The sequence below is a fragment of the Petromyzon marinus genome, unplaced genomic scaffold, assembly GCF_048934315.1.
Source record: "Petromyzon marinus isolate PM22_M1 ecotype Great Lakes invasive population unplaced genomic scaffold, UKy_Petmar_22M1.pri1.0 PM_G_Scaffold_6, whole genome shotgun sequence".
Taxonomy (NCBI): domain Eukaryota; kingdom Metazoa; phylum Chordata; class Hyperoartia; order Petromyzontiformes; family Petromyzontidae; genus Petromyzon; species Petromyzon marinus.
Window position 1 is genome coordinate 440,001 of NW_027423013.1, and position 2,500 is coordinate 442,500.

The following is a 2,500-nucleotide window of genomic DNA, read 5'->3' on the forward strand; positions in this document are numbered from 1 at the left end:
CAGAAATCCCTGGGAATGGGAAAACGGGTCATTTTCGTGTTGCCACATTGCGTACGAACCGCATGAAACTTCCAGAGGCATTTGCAGCAGGAATGCATGTGCACTCAAAAACTTCTATATGTTTCACGGATAGACCCCGTGAAACGCTAGAAATTGGCGGGGATGTGTCTCTTGTGGCTCACGGGGCTGTTAGGGTGGCACAGAACTCCCTCGGAATGGGAAAAGGGGTCATTTTCGTGTTGCCACATTGCATAGGAACGCCATGAAACTTCCAGAGGCATTTGCAGCAGAAAGGCACGTGCACTCAAAAATTTTAATATTTTTCACGCATAGACCCCGTCAAACGCTAGAAGTTGGCGGGGATGTCTCTCTTGTGGCTCACGGGGCTGTTAGGGTCGCACAGAAATGCCTCGGAATGGGAAAACGGGTCATTTTTGTGTGGCCACATTGCATAGGAACGGCATGAAACTTCCAGAGGCATTTGCAGCAGGAATGCATGTGCACTCAAAAACGTCTATATTTTTCACGGATAGACCCCGTGAAACGCTATAAATTGGCGGGGATGTCTCTCTTGTGGCTCACGGGCGCTGTTAGTTAGGGTCGCACAGAAATCCCTCGGAATGGGAAAAGGGGTCATTTTCGTGTTGCCACATTGCGTACGAACGGCATGAAACTTCCAGAGGCATCTGCAGCAGAAATGCATGTGCACTCAAAAACGTCTATATTTTTCACGGATAGACCCCGTGAAACGCTAGAAATTGGCGGGGATGTGTCTCTTGTGGCTCACGGGGCTGTTAGGGTCGCACAGAAATCCCTCGGAATGGGAAAACGGGTCATTTTCGTGTTGCCACAATTGGCATACGAACGGCATGAAACTTCCAGAGGCATTTGCAGCAGAAATGCATGTGCACTCAAAAACGTGAATATTTTTTCACGGATAGACCCCGTCAAACGCTCGAATTTGGCGGGGATGTTTCTCTTGTGGGTCACGGGGCTGTTCGGCTCGCACAGAACTCCCTTGGTCCACCTGATTCGTGCATACAGGCAGCAACTAAAACTCTGTAAACCTGCTGTGAGGACATCTAAACAGTGGACCAGTGAGGCTGTGGAAGATTTGCGGGCGTGCTTAGACTGTACTGACTGGGATATGTTCACGACTGCTACCAATAGTCTGGATGAACTCACAGAGGCTGTGTACATCAGCTTCTGTGAGGACTGCTGTATCCCAACACGTACCAGGGTGAACTTTAACAACAACAAGCCCTGGTTCTCAGCAAAGCTCAAAAGGTTGAGGTTGGAGAAGGAGGAAGCGTTTAGGAGTGGGGATAGAGACAGATTCAAGGAGTCGAAGAACAGGTTTAGCAAAGCGGTGAGAGAGGCTAAACGACTGTACTCAGAGACACTAAAACACCAGTTCTCTACTAACGACGCTGCTTCTGTCTGCCAAAGGGCTCAGGCACATCACCAACTACAAACCCAGAGCGCCCCACACCACTAACGACTCCCGCCTAGCCAACGACCTGAACGAGTTCTACCGTAGATTTGAAAGACAATTGGACTGTCCTGAACCACCCCTTCCCACCCAAGAGGCCCCATCCCCCACCCATACTACAGAAACGACTCTCTCCTTTCAGGAGGGAGAAGTTAATGGGCTTTTCAAGAGGCAGAATCCACGCAAAGCAGCCGGGCCGGACTCTGTCTCTCCAGCCACCCTCAGGCACTGCGCTGGCCAGCTGTCTCCGGTGTTCACCAACATCTTTAACACCTCCCTGGAGACATGCCATGTACCAGCCTGTCTCAAGTCCTCCACCATCATCGCTGTGCCCAAAAAGCTAAGGCCAACAGGACTAAATGATTACAGACCGGTCGCCCTTACATCTGTGGTAATGAAGTCTTTTGAGCGCCTGCTCCTGGCACACCTCAAAGCCATCACAGACCCTCTCCTGGACCCCCTTCAGTTTGCCTACAGAGCCAACAGGTCTGTGGACGACGCAGTTAACATGGCCCTCCACTTCACCCTACAGCATGTGGACGCCCCAGCATCCTACGCCAGGATCCTGTTTGTGGACTTCAGCTCTGCCTTCAACACCATCATCCCTGCCCTGCTTCAGGACAAGCTCTTCCAGCTGAACGTGCCCTACTCCACCTGCAGGTGGATCACAGACTTCCTCTCTGACAGGAAGCAGTGCGTTAAGCCGGGAACAGAAGTCTCTGACTCCAGGTCCATCAGCACGGGAACTCCTCAGGGCTGCGTCCTTTGCCCACTGCTCTTCTCCCTGTATACCAACAGCTGCGCCTCCAATCATCTGTCCGTCAAACTCTTGAAGTTTGTCGGACGACACCACCCTCATTGGGCTGATCTCTGGTGGGGATGAGTCTGACTATAGGTGGGAAGCTGACAACCTGGTGACCTGGTGTAGCCAGAACAACTTAGAGCTAAATGCTCTAAGGACAGTTGAGATGGTTGTGGACTTCAGGAAGAATACAGCCCCACTCACCG